The sequence below is a fragment of the Apium graveolens genome, chromosome 2, assembly GCF_009905375.1.
Source record: "Apium graveolens cultivar Ventura chromosome 2, ASM990537v1, whole genome shotgun sequence".
NCBI classification, from domain to species: domain Eukaryota; kingdom Viridiplantae; phylum Streptophyta; class Magnoliopsida; order Apiales; family Apiaceae; genus Apium; species Apium graveolens.
This window is the reverse complement of record NC_133648.1, coordinates 217,368,111-217,387,495: the sequence shown is the minus strand read 5'-3', so window position 1 is coordinate 217,387,495 and position 19,385 is coordinate 217,368,111.

Here is a 19,385-nt window from a genome sequence, read left to right as displayed (position 1 = left end):
ACCAAAACCGCAACCTTGTTGCGAATATAAAATACACCACAGAGCCGGATCCCTCTGGTTTTGAGCGAGTATTTAAATCCCCTTTAAAAGGAAGACCTTAATATATATAAAAAATGAGTTTTGGGATCCGCTCTAACTTTTAAAAATCATTTTAAAGACTCAAAAACACTTTAAAGACTGTTTGGAGTAATGCTGATTTAATAAAGTAAATCAGTCCCAATATTTTAGAAAATATCTGAATATTATTATTTAAATAATATTCCCATAAAGAATAATCTTTATACAAATAATTGAATTAGAAGTTGTAAAACTTATACTTGAAATGAGTATTAAATAACCAAAGATATACTTATACGAAAGTACTATCTTTATTAGAAAAATCAAAAATAAGTTTGATTATCAACACCTTATTCTTTAATAAAATAAAGAATATATTTCAGTAAATAATCGGAGTCATAGGTCCTCAAATGGATATTCAAATAATATTCATTAAATAATATAAACTGAGTCATAAGTCCCCGAATGAATATTCAAATAATATTCAATTAATAAAATAAACTGAGTCATAAGCCCTCGAATGAATATTCGAAATAATATTCATTAAATAAAATAAAAGGAGTCATAATCCCTCGAATGAATATTCGAAATAATATTCATTAAATAAAATAAAAGGAGTCATAAGCCCCCGAATGATTATTCGAAATAATATTCATTAAATAAAATAAAAGGAGTCATAAGTCCCCGAATGAATATTCGAGATAATATTCATTAAATAAAATAAAAGGAGTCATAAGCCCCCGAATGAATATTCGAAATAATATTCATTAAATAAAATAAAAGGAGTCATAAGCCCCCGAATGAATATTCGAAATAATATTCATTAAATAATATAAAGGAGTCATAAGCCCCCGAATGAATATTCGAAATAATATTCATTAAATAAAATAAAAGGAGTCATAAGCCCCCGAATGAATATTCGAAATAATATTCATTAAATAAAATAAAAGGAGTCATAAGCCCCCGAATGAATATTTGAAATAATATTCATTAAATAATATAAATTTATCGAATAAACCTTATTCGATTAATAGTTTTGAAAAACTACATCAATATATATATATAAATATATATATAATATACTCGGAAACATCTACTCCCAGTTTTAGAAAAGGGTTCACCTTTGGGTCCCCTACACTCAGGGTATACGCAACTACTGCTTATCTCTAGCATAGGTATTATGCAACTAATAAGCATTTGAACCAACAGATATATAATCAAGAATAAAAAATAGGCATGCATATATATCATATCAACATGCTCCAATATATCGCAATAATTTGCTAATAACAATCATGCACTTATCACAAGATAATGCATATACATATATACATCACAACAACAGTATAACGGGTAGAAAACTTGTCTGAGCGACTGGGGGTTATAAATGGCTTGGGACGAGTCTGGTAACCTATAAACAACATATAAGTTGGAATTAAACCAAAGTCACTTATAAATCTATACTTTAACCAATTTAGACTCTAACGCTCGCTTTGCGCTTAATGATTCTCTTAAGTCGCTCGAGTACCCTCGGCTCCACCATTTTTAATAAATTAACCATTACGAGTTTTAAGGCGATTCTTTCGCGAGTACCTTACCAACTGCCTAATCCACTTTACATAAATGATTCATACCCCAATTAGTCATTTAAGGTCCTTAACCAAGGTTTCAAAGTAAGGCGAGGGGTAATGGTTTGGTCGCGAAACGCCGTTACTTAAAACGTTTGTTTCTCCTAAACCGTACATCGGAATCAAACGAACTACATATCAAAATGAATCTCGTAACATGAACTATCTAATCATGGCAATGGTCAAAACCTAACAGTGAGTTCACGGGTCCTGATTGTTAAGAACAAAACAGTCTTAAAGTAAATTGGACATTACGACGGCTATGTTTACGCGATTACCAAATTTTTAACTACTCCAATCAACCACAATCAACCATAAATCAACCCATAACCACCAATACCCCCAAACTTCATCCAAACCTTACTTACTCAGTCCATAACCTCATGATTTTTCCAACTTATTCAATCTCAAACAAGAGCTACTAATTATACTTAAGGTTCATCAACCAACAACCAAGATTTATAACCCAAAATCATTATAATTCCATCCAAACTCTAAACATACAAGAATCATGCTCTCATGAACTATAACAAATAAAACCAAACCTAATACTCAATGTAATAACCCCAATTTTTGGAATTTTTGAAACACGGAGAAATAGTAACTTTTGCTGATGATGCTGATTAAGGAAAATTATCAGACCACGCTATATAGGAGTACTTTTATGGAAATTCTAAGATCGTATTAGTATTCCATAAAGTAAATGAGTGTATATAAAGGTCGTTAGAATTCGAATCCGAACACTTTGATTTTTCCCGAAAATCCACCAGATACCGAAAGAAATGAGTATAAGGTAACATGATTAAAATGATTTAAATTCAAGGATTATAAGAGAGGATCATAAAAGGAATATAAAATATTGAGAAAGGTTTAGGGGAACCCAAGTAATAAGATCCCAGATATGATCCCTCAAACGACGAACGATAACGAAAGTTAAGAGAACCGTAAAACAAATAAGCGACCAAGAGACAAGCTTGTACAAGAAGCCAATGACTGTGACATCATCAAACCACAAGGAAAGGACATGTGTTAAAAAGGTGACACAAGCATGGTGACATAAGCATGACAAAAAGAAGTGTGTTGTTGGTTGATTCTTGGCCATGCAAAAGTTACCATGGTAAAAGATCAAAATTTGCCAAGCCAAAAAGGAAATCAACCAAGCAAAATATCATAACACAAAAATTAAAAATTTGAGCTCCCATGAAGAGAAGCTCTCGGCCAAAACAAACCCAGCAACTTGAAATTCTCATATCTCCTTCAATACTCACTCAAATGTTGTGTTCTATAGCTCGTTGGAAAGGTATTGAGATGGCCTACAACTCTTGTTCACAAGTATCATCCAAATAAGCATGGTAAGACCCTCATTTGTACAGTTCTTTCAATCGTACTTTTAGAAATTTCAAAGCCTAACTTTGTGTTCTTGATTTCTTTGGAAAGATCAAGCTTGTAGGAGGCTCCCTAAGGCTTCCTAGCAACTTAACACCTACCAAGAAAGGTATAAACTTCAAACCATAGCCTTTACTTTTACTATTAGTGAGTTTGATGGTTGGTTTTCAAAATGAGAAGCATGATCTTTGATTATTAGTAGTTTGATTTGAAATTGGAGTGATTTGGTGAATGAATCTTGTTATAGTTAATAGAACTTGATTGTGGTTGGTTGAGATGAAGAATCTGGAGAATAAGGACTGGTATAGTATTATGTAGTTGAGTTTTTGATGTGTTAATAATTGTGGGTTGTTTGGTGAGGTTTTGGTGTAGTGAGAAACTTGGAAAATTCGTAAATATAGCCGTCGTAATGCCCGTTTTCCTTAGACTGTTGTACATGAATCTCGGACCAGATAACTCACTGACCAATCTTTAAATTTGCCATTTTTAGCTAGATCATGTCATAAGCTTCGTTTTGGTATGTGGTTCCCTTAGATCCGATTTACGGTTTAGGAGAAACGACCGTTTTAAGTAACGGCATTTCACGAACGAACCTTTACCCATCACTTTACTTTGAGACCTTGGTTAAGGCCCTTAAATGACTAATTGGAGTATGAAACAATTATGTAAAGTGAATTAGGCAGTTGGTAGAGTACTCGCGAAAGAATCGCCTTAAAATTCTTAATGGTTAATTTATTAAAAATGGTGGAGCCGAGGGTACTCGAACGACTTATGTGATTCGTTAAGCGTATGAGTGACCATAAGCGAGCGTTAGGGTTCAATTGGTTAAAGTCTAGTTTCTTAAGCGACCGGGGTTTAATTCCGACTTATGTTGTTGTTCATAGGTTATCGGATCCACTCTAAGCTTAAGTCTATCCGGGAACACGCAGGCAAGTTTTCTACCCGTTATACTGTTGTTGTGATGTATACATATGTATATGCATTATCTTGTGATAGATGCATGGTGGTTAATTAGAAAATCTTGCGATATATTGGAGCATGTGATATGGTATATATGCATGTTTGTTTCGTAATCTTGATATATATTGTTGATTCAATTGCTTATAAGTTGCATAATACCTATGCTAGAGATAAGCAGTAGTTGCGTATACCCTTAGTATAGGGGACCCAAAGGTGAACATTTTCTAAAATCGGGAGTCGATGTTCCCGAGTATATTATATATATATTTATATATATATATAGATATAGTTTTCAAAACTATGAATCGAATAAGGTTTATTCGATAACTTTATTTTATTAATGAATATTATTTTGAATATTCATTCGAGGGCTTATGACTCCGTCTATTTTATTAATGAATATTATTTTGAATATTCATTCGAGGACATATGACTCCGTTTATTTTATTTAATGAATATTATTATTTGAATATTCATTCGAGGACTTATGACTCCGATTATTTACTAATTATTATTCTTTATTTTATTAAAGAATAATGTGTCGATAATCAAACTCACTTTTGATTATTCAAATAAAGATCCTACTTTCGTATAAGTATATCTTTGGTTATTTAATATTCATTTCAATTATGAGTTTTAAAACTCCTACCTCGATTATTTTTATAAGGATCACCCTTATGGGAATATTATTTAAATAATAATATTCAGATATTTTCTAATATATCGGGACTGATTTATTTTACTAAATCAGCATTACTCCAAACATTCTTAAAAATGTTTTCGAGTCTTCAAAATGATTTTTAAAGGTTAGGGCGGATCCCAAAACTCATTTTTTTATATTTAAGATCTTCCTTTCGAAGGGGATTTAAATACTCGCTCAAAACCTGAGGGATCCGGCTCTGTTGTTGTTTTGATAAAAGAGTTTTTGATTACTTACCCAACACTCGGGAAGTAAAATTCTTGGAACAAGTTAATCCATTAACAGGCACCGCCTGGGAAATATCGGTGAGTTTTCCTTTCCAACTAGATACGACTTCTTGGTGGAGCCGTATCAACAAGTTTCTACTTGGAGAAAAGGGGGACAAGCTTTACGTTTCAGATTCATGGATTTCATCTGAATTAGGAGTGGCGTAAGTGGTCGAGTGGCGCCGGCCCAGCCTTATTATATTGGCCCAAATGGCCTGGAAGTTCCGTTAAGACGGTCCATTCCTTAGGAGTCCAGTGTTCGGTTGACAAGTAAATCCGACAGGTTCTCCTCTACATGTAGAAAATGGTGGGGTTGCACTACTGCGACTGATCATCGTGAGTGGTCTTCCTGGCGCGGCAAACTCCCGTAATGAGTTCATCATCCAATTGGATATTTCTGCAACACTACCCATAGCACTTCGATAGAAAGGCTACGGCTGGGCGATTGTTGAGTGTTGGCAGGGTCGAGTTTTCAAAATGATGTTTTCATCAAATGAAGTATCTCGTAACTTCATTTCATTTTGATGATATTTCAAAGATTGATTCTATACAAGTTTTGTCTTGTACCTTAATCTATGGGATGAACTATTTATACATTGAACGGTGGTAGTTCAAGTAGTATTCGGAAAAGATATAAGTATATTGGAGTGTCTTGTAACTTCATCTTTTAAACTTATATCTAGTAAATGATTATCTTGTGCATGTCAAAGATTTTCAGAAAAACGTTGAGACAAGGTTAGATATATGAGATCACCTTGCAACGATATTTTTATACATTTATAAACTGGAACTCTGTGTATATTATACATGTCAGAGGATTTCAAAGATTGTGAAAAGTATATAGGTATATATATACTGAATATTTTGCGACTTGGTCGCATTAAGATATCAACTTGGTTCATTTCTTCTTGACCAAGACTTTCATGAGTACTATGAGAATGCTCATATATTGTTAATTATTATACATATTATTTCGGTGGGCTTGTTGCTCACCCTTGCTTTCTTCTTTCATCACACAACAACAGACAGACAAGATGAACATGACCAAGCTCCCAATTTGCGAGCGGATAGGAAACGTTCCGCAGTTTCCTATAGGCGTTGATGTCGCTGTAGCTGAGGTAGGAACTACCAATAGGCTAGGCTTTCAACTTTTGATGTACCAGACTTATGTATCTTTATGAATTGTAATAATGGCAAAGAAATGTAAATTTATTCAAGAACCCTTTTAAGGTGTAACGGTTTATAATTGTGGAATAAAATGACTTGTGTTATTTTTGATATTCATCTCTGAGACTATAACTTATGGTGTGTGTGTGTATATATTGTGGGGTCACAGTACTCAGTAGTTGGTTGACTGTTAAGATTAAGTATTGATAAAGGAAATAGAACTCGTGACAACCCAAATCCCCGACCCCGGATTTGGGGGTGTTACACTCAAAGTAAAGTTAGGGTTTGGAGGGGTTATACCTTCCTTGGAGAGTGGAGAATCACTTAGGAAGCCTTAAATAACCACTAACTATCTTTACTAAGCTTGGATCTTGAAGAAAACATAAGAAAACACAAAGTTAGTTTCTTGAAAACACCATTCACCAAGAACTTTGATGAATTGATTAGCTATGTTAAACATGGAATCTTGAGCTTAAACTTATGGCTCATCTTAGTTATGAATTATGGAAGCTAAAGAAACAAACCTCTTGAATTATGAAGGTGTGTAGCTTGATTTTTGAAATTTTCTCCTTTGCTTTTCATGGAAAAGCTGAGAGCAAAGAGTGGGGGAAGAAGAAAATGTTTTTGTTTTGGTTGCTTTTGATTTTTGTGTTTGTTTTGCTTGTTAATTAGGTTGTTACCATGGTAAATATTGTGTGGCTCACAATCATCCAACAACACACTTGCTTGGTCATGCTTATGTCACAATGTGATGTCACCCTCCCTCCTTTGTCCTCTTCTCATTGGTTTGATGACATTATTGTGACGGCCTCAACCCCGGGGTCAGGAGTTGACGTCACTAAACACAATTACCAAAATATAAACAACAGAGTTATTATTAAAATATACTAACTCGACCCCGAACCAAGATCCGATCCAGGTTCAAGTATAATTCAGGTTTCTCATTATTACAAATTCTTTATTCGCTATCTACGACGCACTAACTTTATTCAGCAACTCTTCAGACCTCATGGTCTGATACAAACTACCTCAGAGGAGCCAGGTCCAGAAGGGGCGGAAACACGGGTCGGTCTGTCAGATCTTCTAGGCATCTGCGAAATATACGTAATAATTTGCAAGGGTGAGCATAATCACTCAGCAGTACCAAATATGAATAACAATTTAACACAATAAAGTAACAATAATGGGAACAGAGCTGTAATCACGATATCAACATTTTATAATGATAATCAAAGTAATTGGATAACACTAATTAGCATGCTTTGTGAAAAAAACAATATAGTGTGCTGCGTAATACCAGAGTCCAATTTTTTTTTTTAACATGCTAATCATTTTATAAAACCGCTGTATCAATAAATCATGCTTCACATAATTCACAAATCCCAATCAGATACATAACGGATATGTGAAGACAGCTGATCAGGCTATCATCACCAGACGGCTTTAACTGCCATCCCATTTACCTGTTCCGGAACTCAGAGACTAGCTAGGTCTCTGACCTGCTGGACTAATCGGTTTTATAATGCGCGCAACCGAATTAGCCTCTTAAGCCACCTCAATAGGCCTACTCTGGCCCCAATGTATCCCATATCTGACCGTTTTGTCCAGTTTTCAAAACACTTGTACCCATCTCATTTTCAAAATCATTTATTTAGCCAGCACACATATAAAATCAGTTTTTGTAATTCATTTCATTTGAGATAGGTACCTTTTTAAAGTTACTTCTCCCCAAAACAATTCGAAAACGGTGATTTTATAACTACGGGGAATACGTAACTTAAAACATTTCTGTTCCATTACGAGAATAAAACATTTAGCTATCCATATACACTGAACCATAAAAGAATGGTCAGGGGTACTTGCCTTGCAACGCTTTACAAACCCTAGTAGCTTTCACACTGACTTCGATCCTGGAATGACTCGATTGGGATCTACAATTATAAAATACCCTAATTAGTTATACCGACATGCTTGATATCCTCAAATCTTAATAACCCAAATCCGACAACCCGACTCGTATTATTATTATATACATAACCTGTAATCACATAGTCACATAGTCGGAAATATTGTTAAGATAACATATAAATATATTTTCGAACGTATTTTTAGGAAATTTTGGCAGCATCTTATTTATTTATAAAATTTAGGACTCAGAACATCGTCATCACCGTCCACCATCCGCTCGTAAAAATCATCGCGGACGGCGGCAAAATTCCGGGAATACCCGATTAATTTTTCGGGTTTCCAACGCGAAACTTCGCCGATTAATTCAACTAAATTTCCGCATAACATGGATAACATCACGAATATTAACTCAAATAATTCCTGCAATTTAAAAGGAAATTGAATCAAAATATATAACATCTAATCCAATCTGCACAAGAGGCCCAAGCCCAAAATAACAGGGCCGAACTCAGCCAAGCAAAACAACAGAAGAAGACAGAACAGAACCACGGCGCAACGCGGCCAAACACGGCCAACGCCGCACAGTCTCAACACACACTAACACAACTGAAACGCACACAGACACAACTCAACAGGAAACACGCGCCTACGCGCTGCAACACACAACACAAACAGGGTCACCTCGCCTGAATTAATCAGGCGGCAACCAAGATAAACAGGAACAAACATGCAACAGAAGGCAACCAAGCAACAAGACAAGGCATGATACACACGTGCAGCACGCGCACGCACATCACACTTCAACCGAACACAGGTGGCCGGAACCACCGGCGGCCGCAATCACCACAGCAAGAAATACACACATACAATTCAATACATACACAACCACACACAGATATGTACATATATATACATGCCCGAATAAGAACCGAACAGAACAGAGGTAACGGAGATGCAGCCGGAGACTCACCGGAAAAATACAACGGGGAACAGGAAAAAAAAAAGAAACCGAGGAAAGAAAATGAACAGATAGAGATAGAGGAATGTGAGAGATTAAAGAGATTGAGAGATGAACACAGGGGAAGGGGGTAAGCACGAGGGTGCTTATTATTTTTTTTTCTGCTGATGAACACAAGAAATGGAAGCACGTGGCACACTCCCCTTCTGAAAATTCAACACGTAGCCATAGGATAATTATAAGGGTTTCGAGTCTCCGTTTGCCCCATAATTTCTCAATTAACGAACTCAAGTGCACCCGAAAATGAACTCAGAAAATTATGAAAACAGTCCTAAAATATTATAAATATCCCGAAATAAATAAAAATATAAATTTCCAAAAATTTTAAACAACTTTTAAGGTACACCTTATACCCGCTTCTTAACAAATAACGAAACGATGCGCGGGTAAAACGATTCCCAAAAATTTCCAAAATAATTTTAAAATTCTCAGAATAATACGAACTTAATAAATTATAAGTTTCATAATTTTTTAAAGATTCCCATAATTAAATATGGATTTTAGCATTTAACACACTCAAAAATTATTTATAAATGAATAATTAATAAAATATTGATTTCTTAATTTTATAAAGTACTAAGAATAATTATTAAAATTATAAAATTAGAAAACCAATTTTAAAGACAACTCAAAGATTTATGGAATTAAAATTACCATAAATTCACTTTTGCAAGCGAAATAAAATTATATAATTCGCCAATAAACCACATAATTCCAAGTCCACATATTAACAAATCATAAATATAACAATCAGTAACTACTGCCAAAATCAATATACACCTTTATTTATTTACTTATTCTTTTATTATACTTCCAAATATTAAAAATAAAATAAAAATACACGAGTCGTTATATTCCTTCCCCCTTAAAAAGATTCTGTCCCCAGAATCTGACTCAGCTAAACAAATGAGGATATTTATCAAGCATGTCTGACTCTAATTTCCAAGTAGACTCTTCTACTCGAGGATTCTTCCACAAAACTTTTACTATAGGAATCGATTTATTCCTAAGGACTCGTTCTTTACGGTCTAAAATTTGGACCGGTTGTTCCACATAAGACAAATCTGGTTGAAGCTCAATCGGTTCATATTCTATAACTTGATTCGAATTAGGGACATAGGGCTTCAACATAGACACATGGAACACATTATGAATGTGCTGCCACTGCGGTGGTAACGCTATTTCATAAGCGACCTTTCCTACTTTCTTCAAAACCTCAAAGGGTCATATGAATCTAGGGCTAAGTTTACCCTTCTGACCAAATCGTACTAACCCTTCCCAAGGCGATACCTTTAGTAGCACCAATGCTCCTATTTCAAAGTTTATGTCTTTCCTATGCATATCTGCGTATTTCCTTTGTCTATCTTGAGCTGCTTCCAATCTTTTCCGAATCAATACTATAGCATCTCTAGTCTGCTGAACCAACTCAGGGCCTAACACTTTCTTTTCTCCTACCTCATCCCAGTACAATGGTAACCTACATTTTCGACCATACAAAGCTTCATAAGGTGGCATCCCTATACTGGCATGGTAGCTGTTATTATATGAGAATTCAAATAAAGGTAGGTGCTCATCCCAATTACCCTTAAAATCTAGAACACAGACTCTCAACATATCCTCTATGGTCTGAATTGTCCTCTCACTTTGGCCATCCGTATGAGGATGATAAGCAGTGCTCATACTCAATTTCATTCCTAGGCACTCTTGGAATTTAGTCAAGAACCTGGAATTAAATCTCGGGTCTCGATCCGACACTATAGAAACAGGAACTCCATGTTTGGTAACTATCTCATCCAAGTATAACTTAACTAACTTTTCCAATGAATACCTTTCATTAATCGGAAGAAAATGCGCCGATTTAGTCAATCTATCAATGATTACCCAAATAGTATCATGATTCGCTCTCGTCTTTGGCAATCCTACTACAAAGTCCATAGCAATATCTTCCCATTTCCATTGGGGAATCTCCAAGGATTGTAACAATCCACTTGGTCGTTGATGCTCTGCTTTCACCGTCTGACACACGTGACATCTACTTACCCGATTAGAAATATCTTTCTTCATTCCTGGCCACCAAAAATTTCTCTTCAAATCCTGGTACATCTTGGTACTACCAGGATGGATAGAAAACCTAGAGTTATGTGCTTCCTGCAATACTTCGTTCTTCAACTCTGTTACATCAGGAATCCATACTCTGGACGAAAACCTATATAAACCTTGACTATCTTTTTGAGTACACAACTCTTCTCCTGTCAAAGTATCCAACTCTTGCTCCATAACTCCTTCTTGACATCTTCTAATCTTTTCCATTAATGCTGGCTGGAAAGTAACTTCATATAGCTGCTCCTGAATTTCATTTGGTACTCGAACTTCAATTTCCATTCTTTCTAAATCTTGCGCCAACTCTTCCGCAATCTTAATCATATTCAGCCTTTCCTTTCTACTCAAGGCATCAGCCACTACATTGGCTTTACCTGGGTGATAGTTAATTGAACAATCATAGTCCTTAATCAACTCCAACCACCTTCTCTGTCTCATGTTCAGATCTTTCTGCGTGAATATGTACTTTAGGCTCTTATGATCGGTGTAAATATCGCATTTCTCTCCATACAAGTACTGACGCCATAACTTTAAAGCAAATACTATAGCCGCCAATTCAAGGTCATGAACTGGATATTTTTGTTCGTGAGGCTTTAGTTGTCTGGAGGCATACGCAATCACTTTGTCATGCTGCATCAACACACATCCCAATCCTTTCAGAGAAGCATCACTATAAATTACAAAGTTTCCCGTCTCATCTGGCAATGCTAACACTGGAGCCGTCACTAATCTTCGCTTTAAATCCTGGAAACTCTCTTCACACTTTTCCATCCAAATAAACTTCTCATTCTTCCTGGTCAACTTAGTTAGTGGGGATGCAATCTTTGAGAAATCCTTCATAAACCTTCGATAATATCCTGCTAATCCAAGAAAACTTCTTATTTCCGTGGGTGTCTTCGGTTGCTCCCATTTTGATACGGCTTCAATCTTTACCGGGTCTACTTTGATACCTTCCTTACTCACCACATGTCCAAGAAACTGTACCTCCGTCAACCAAAACTCACACTTAGAAAATTTAGCATACAATTGCTTTTCTCTTAACTTTTGAAGGGCAATCTGTAGATGCACCGCGTGATCTTCTGGATTTTTCGAATATATGAGGATGTCATCAATAAATACAATAATAAACTTATCCAGATACTCCTTATATACCCTATTCATCAAATCCATAAAAGCTGCTGGCGCATTCGTCAATCCAAACGACATTACTAGAAACTCGTAATGGACATACCTTGTTCGAAATGCAGTCTTGGGAATATCCTCGGGCTTTATCTTTAATTGGTGGTAACCAGACCTTAAATCAATCTTTGAAAAGTAACATGCTCCCTTAAGCTGGTCAAACAAATCATCGATCCGCGGCAAGGGATATTTATTCTTGATTGTCAACTTATTTAACTCTCTGTAATCAATACACAATCTCATACTTCCATCCTTTTTCTTCACAAATAACACTGGAGCACCCCACGGGGAAACACTAGATCGAATAACTCCTTTATCCAATAACTCCTGAAGTTGCTTAGCCAATTCTTTCATTTCAATCGGGGCCATTCTGTATGGAGCCTTAGAAACTGGTTCAGCTCCAGGTATCAAATCAATGGAAAACTCTATCTCACGATTAGGTGGCAATCCTGGTAATTCTTCTGGAAAAACATCAGGGAATTCTCTTACTGCAGGGATGTCATCCAAAATAGGGGTCTCTTTCTTCGTATCCACTACATAAGCTAAGTACGCTTCACATCCTTGTCTCAGCAATTTTCTTGCTTGCATCACTGAGAAAAACTTCCTATCTCGCCTCTGCCCTTGGTAACTAATCCTTCTATTATCTGAGGTGTACATAACAACTCTCTTTTTCTTACAATCAATGTTTGCCCTATATCGAGACAACCAATCCATACCTAGAATAACATCAAAGTCTCCCAACTCGAAGGGTATTAAATCAACAAGGAACATATACCCCGAAATCTCTAGGAAACAACTAGGACAAAATTGTTTTACAGGTACTTTATCCTTATTAGCCACTTCTATAGTTAAGGGTTCATCTAAATCTTCTAGCATTAATTGTATTTTATTCACACAACTCACAGATATAAAAGATTTGGACGCTCCCGAATCAAACAAAACGTTAACAGGTACGGAATTAAGAATAAGCGTACCTGCAACCACATCAGAGTCATGAACTGGAGACTTCTGGGTCATCTTAAAAGTCCTAGCTCTCACAGTACTGGTTGTTGGTCCTTGAGACACACTCCTCCCTGCATTACCTTGGGTTACTGACTTGCAATTCCTAGCTATGTGTCCCACTTTGCCGCAACTAAAACAAGTCACTCCTTGAATCTCAGACTTACATTCCGTGGAATAGTGGCCTTTCTGTCCATACTTAAAATAATTAACATTCTCTCGGCACTGTCCACTGTGCCTTTTCCCACACGTCTTACAATCAACCACTGGCTTACTCATCCTCGTCGGGGCAGAGTTAACTGATGTTGTACCTGGCTTAACTTGGGGAAAGTTTTGCCCTTTAAACTTTTTATTCTTATTCCTACCGAACCAACGCTGAAACTTCCGACTCGCTATTTCTGATTCTGATCTAGCGGGTCCACTTTTAAATTTTCTCTTCTTCTCACCCTGCTCCTTTGCAGCTAACTTCTGATCACTCTCTATCACCAGGGCAGCCTGAACTACCGAAGTATATGTCTTGAGTTGTAAGGCTACAACTCCACTTCTTTTTTCTGGCTTCAACCCTTGTTGAAACCGCTTCGCTCGTTGAGCTTCTGAACTTACATATTCCGGTGCTATACGGGCCAACTCCGTAAACTTCGCTTCATATTCCGTAACACTCCTATTTCCTTGTTTCATCTCCAAAAATTCCATCTCCATTTGACTTTGGAGACAGGCTGGAAAGTATTTTTCCAAAAACAGTTCTGTGAATCTGGCCCAGGGAACTGGACCTTCTCCTTCTAGGGCTCGCGTGGATTCCCACCAATAATTCGAATCATTTCTCAGAAAATAACTAGCATAATCAGTCTTTAAATCCTCACTCACCTTAGTGAGTGCAAACGCCTTTTCCATTTCCTTTAACCATATCCTGGCAGCAACAGGATCTACCTCTCCTTTAAACTCTGAGGGCTTCACTGCTTGAAAAGACTTAAAACTAACACCTTGATTTGCCCCTCTCATTTCATCCTGTTGTTGGATTTGTAGTTGCTGCTGTTGGATTTGTTGTTGTTATTGCTGTATGAGCTGCTGTTGCTGTTGTTGTTGCTGTTGCAATTGTTGCTGCTGTTGCTGGAATTGTTGTTGCTGTTGGGCCAGCTGTACAGTCTGCTGACGCAACAAGTTCATCAAATCACTCATGGAAGGATCCCCAGCAGATCCGTTATTGGGCTGAGAATTTTTCTTTGGTGGCATCTCCTGAAATATAATAGTCATATATAAGAAAATGGATTGCTCCAGCAGTTTATATTTATGCATCAGGAGAGCGTTGCCACTAAGACAATATTCTCATCCCTCATTATAATTGGATCCGTCCTGAGTGAATGATTATAATCTAAAAATGCCAGCAACAGAAACAACAATAATAATAGCAACAATAATAGCAACACAATATAAAAAAAACTGAAAGATAATATAAAGCAGCTGAACTACAGTAACCAACAAAATCCAACTTGTACAACTGAAAATCCAAATACAAAGAACCATCCGAATACACACCAAAATTGGCTGTCAAAATAGCCTCGCCTACTACAAACTATCACAACATAATGTACATATACAAAGTAAATAACCACAGAACTCCTAAAAGTCAATTCTGAGCTCTGCATCCCTCTACTGCAACTCTGTCTAGTCTCTACCACTGCCACCAAAAGAACCTAGCTCAAACACTAGCCAGTTCACTAGATCCTGATACTGCACAGCTCTGAACTCTGAACTAATGAAACGGTCAACAGATCTAGCCCTCTCTACAGCCATCTGGGTCAGTGCTCTCACACGGGCCCGCACCTCAGGGGAAGGGGCAGAAATACCCTGAAATGGTGCAATAGGTACCTGGTCCAACTGGGCAACAAACTCTGGACTCTGGTCTCTGATAAAGGAAGTATTCACCGCCCTATGCACATGATAAGGGATCGGTGAAGAAATACCACTAGGGGCCACAGTAAGTGCCGGAGGTCTCATCATGGAAGAACTGGGACCGCAGCCAGGAGGGAAATCCCTGACAGCAGACACAGACCTACGTACCCAACGGGGACGAGGACCAGATCCAGGAATGTCTCGAGGTACATAAGAAGGAACTGGTGGAGGAGGCATAGGGGTCTCTTCGGCAACAGCATCAAGGGGTTTCTCCGTATCTGAGCTATCCGAATCAGAAGCCCGAGATGGAGAACTCGAAATCGCAATAGGCCACTGTCAACATAATAGTGTACATATAAGACACAACTAGGTCAAGACAGTTCTATCAAAACATTTAATAGATGCCAGGGTAACACCGTCGGAACCCTCGACTGACTCTAAAGGTTTGCTCCTCTATATGAGTTGCTGACTCACACTTAAAGACTCACGTTATCACCTACTTGACACAATCCCTAACCTGAATCAGGGACTTGAACCTGTAGCTCTGATACCAACTGTGACAGCCTCAACCCCGGGGTCAGGAGTTGACGTCACCAAACATAATTACCAAAATATAAACAACAGAGTTATTATTAAAATATACTAACTCGACCCCGAACCAAGATCCGATCCAGGTTCAAGTATAATTCAGGTTTCTCATTATTACAAATTCTTTATTCGCTATCTACGACGCACTAACTTTATTCAGCAACTCTTCAGACCTCATGGTCTGATACAAACTACCTCAGAGGAGCCAGGTCCAGAAGGGGCGGAAACACGGGTCGGTCTGTCAGATCTTCTAGGCATCTGCGAAATATACGTAACAGTTTGCAAGGGTGAGCATAATCACTCAGCAGTACCAAATATGAATAACAATTTAACACAGTAAAGTAACAATAATGGGAACAGAGCTGTAATCACGATATCAACATTTCATAATGATAATCAAAGTAACTGGATAACACTAATTAGCATGCTTTGTGAAAACAACAATATAGTGTGCTGCGTAATACCAGAGTCCAATTTTTTTTTTTAACATGCTAATCATTTTATAAAACCGCTGTATCAATAAATCATGCTTTCACATAATTCACAAATCCCAATCTGATACATAACGGATATGTGAAGACAACTGATCAGGCTATCATCACCAGACGGCTCTAACTGCCATCCCATTTACCTGTTCCGGAACTCAGAGACTAGCTAGGTCTCTGACCTGCTAGACTAATCGGTTTTATAATGCGCGCAACCGAATTAGCCTCTTACGCCACCTCAATAGGCCTACTCTGACCCCAATGTATCCCATATCTGACCGTTTTATCCAGTTTTCAAAACACTTGTACCCATCTCATTTTCAAAATCATTTATTTAGCCAGCACACATATAAAATCCGTTTTTGCAATTCATTTCATTTGAGATAGGTACCTTTTTAAAGTTACTTCTCCCCAAAACAATTCAAAAACGGTGATTTTATAACTACGGGGAATACGTAACTTAAAACGTTTCTGTTCCATTACAAGTATAAAACATTTAGCTTTCCATATACACTGAACCATAAAAGAATGGTCGGGGGTACTTGCCTTGCAACGCTTTACAAACCCTAATAGCTTTCACACTGACTTCGATCCTGGAATGACTCGATTGGGATCTACAATTATAAAATACCCTAATTAGTTATACCGACATGCTTGATATCCTCAAATCCTAATAACCCAAATCCGACAACCCGACTCGTATTATTATTATATACATAACCTGTAATCACATAGTCACATAGTCGGAAATATTGTTAAGATAACATATAAATATATTTTCGAACGTATTTTTAGGAAATTTTGGCAGCATCTTATTTATTTATAAAATTTAGGACTCCGAACATCGTCATCACCGTCCACCATCCGCTCGTAAAAATCATCGCGGACGGCGGCAAAATTCCGGGAATACCCGATTAATTTTCCGGGTTTCCAACGCGAAACTTCGCCGATTAATTCAACTAAATTCCCGCATAACATCGATAACATCACGAATATTAAATCAAATAATTCCTGCAATTTAAAAGGAAATTGAATCAAAATATATAACATCTAATCCAATTTGCACAAGAGGCCCAAGCCCAAAATAACAGGGCCGAACTCAGCCAAGCAAAACAACAGAAGAAGACAGAACAGAACCACAGCGCAACGCGGCCAAACACGGCCAACGCCGCACAGTCTCAACACACACTAACACAACTGAAACGCACACAGACACAACCCAACAGGAAACACGCGCCTACGTGCTGCAACACACAACACAAACAGGGTCACCTCGCCTAAATTAATCAGGCGGCAACCAGGATAAACAGGAACAAACATGCAACAGAAGGCAACCAAGCAACAAGACAAGGCATGATACACACGTGCAGCACGCGCACGCACATCACACTTCAATCGAACACAGGTGGCCGGAACCACCGGCGGCCGCAATCACCACAGCAAGAAATACACACATACAATTCAATACATACACAACCACACACAGATATGTACATATATATACATGCCCGAATAAGAACCGAACAGAACAGAGGTAACGGAGATGCAGCCGGAGACTCACCGGAAAAATACAACGGGGAACAGGAAAAAAAAAAGAAACCGAGGAAAGAAAATGAACAGATAGAGATAGAGGAATGTGAGAGATTAAAGAGATTGAGAGATGAACACAGGGGAAGGGGGTAAGCACGAGGGTGCTTATTATTTTTTTTTCTGCTGATGAACACAAGAAATGGAAGCACGTGGCACACTCCCCTTCTGAAAATTCAACACGTAGCCATAGGATAATTATAAGGGTTTCGAGTCTCCGTTTGCCCCATAATTTCTCAATTAACGAACTCAAGTGCACCCGAAAACGAACTCAAAAAATTATGAAAATAGTCCTAAAATATTATAAATATCCCGAAATAAATAAAAATATAAATTTCCAAAAATTTTAAACAACTTTTAAGGTACACCTTATACCCGCTTCTTAACAAATAACGAAACGATGCGCGGGTAAAACGATTCCCAAAAATTTCCAAAATAATTTTAAAATTCTTAGAATAATACGAACTTAATAAATTATAAGTTTCATAATTTTTTAAAGATTCCCATAATTAAATATGGATTTTAGCATTTAACACACTCAGGAAATTATTTATAAATGAATAATTAATAAAATATTGATTTCTTAATTTTATAAAGTACTTAGAATAATTATTAAAATTATAAAATTAGAAAACCAATTTTAAAGACAACTCAAAGATTTATGGAATTAAAATTACCATAAATTCACTTTTGCAAGCGAAATAAAATCATATAATTCGCCAATAAACCACATAATTCCAAGTCCACATATTAACAAATCATAAATATAACAATCAGTAACTACTGCCAAAATCAATATACACCTTTATTTATTTACTTAAACTTTTATTATACTTCCAAATATTAAAAATAAAATAAAAATATACGAGTCATTATAATTATCCCCACTAATCTCTTTGATTAGCTTTTAATTATTTGGCTAATGACCGCTGATCTGTTATACGGTTCGCTTAACTTTCGTTTTCATTTATCGTTTGAGGGATCATACCCGGGATCTTATTACTTAGGTTTCCTTAACTTTTCTCAAAACATTATATTCCTTTTTATGATCCCCTCTTAAAATCCTTGAATTTAAATCCTATGTATCCTGTTACCTTATACTCACTTCTTTCTGTATCTGGTGGATTTCCGGGAAAAATCAAAGTGTTCGGAATTGGATTCTGATGATCTTTACATACACTTATATACCATATAGAGTACTAATAAAATCTCAGAATATCAATAACAGAACCCCTACATAGTGTGTCATGAAAAGTTTTCTTATTCAGCATATTCTGCAAAATCACTATTCATAAGGGTTTCAAAAATTTTCAAAAATTGGGGTTATTACAGTAACTGCTGCCAAAATCAATACACATCTTTTATTTATTTACTTAAACTTTTATTACACTTCCAAATATTAGAAATAAAATAAAAATACACGAGTCGTTATATTCCTTCCCCCTTAAAGAGATTCTGTCCCCAGAA